Below are 592 nucleotides of genomic sequence, written 5' to 3'. Positions count from 1 at the left end.
GGGGAGGTCAACGCGAGGGCGAGAGCGCAGCGGTGCCAAAGAGGGCGTGTCTGCTTTCCAAACACCCAAGGTCCCCACGGTGCAGGTCTGTCCCAGGGTTGGCCGGACTGACGTTAGTGACGGCTTCTCTTAACCAATTACCACAGAACTCGGCCTGTTGCCAGGGTGAAGCGGAGCCCGCCTCTCCGCAGGACAGGGACTTGCAAGTGGGTGGGACCGGAACTGACGCTTCAGGGGATTGCTATGCTCTGGGAGTGTTGATATTTTCCAGTCAGTACGGCTGACTGCGGCCAGGCTGGAAGCCTGGCAGGGAGGCGCTTTCAAGTTGTTGTGCGTGGGGTCGGCCACGCTGTCCTGTGGCAGTACCTCCGCCTGCAAGTCAGAGCCTCGGGAAGAGAAGAGCGCTACAGGGCGGACGACAGAAGAAAGGCAAGGAACGAGAGTGCAGACTTTGACTGAAATCTGAGACGGAGGGCACTGGAGGGCGATCACTCGCTTCTGATTGGCCCGTGGGTGTTATCGTAGACCCACGCAGCTGCTTCGATTGGTTGGTGCCCGCAATTGTTTTGGCGGCAGTGAAGATTTTGCCCAC

Source organism: Crocuta crocuta, unplaced genomic scaffold (genome assembly GCF_008692635.1).
Source record: "Crocuta crocuta isolate KB4526 unplaced genomic scaffold, BGI_CrCroc_1.0 scaffold943, whole genome shotgun sequence".
NCBI lineage: Eukaryota > Metazoa > Chordata > Mammalia > Carnivora > Hyaenidae > Crocuta > Crocuta crocuta.
The sequence above is the reverse complement of the archived record's forward strand: the minus strand, read 5'-3'. Positions refer to the sequence as shown.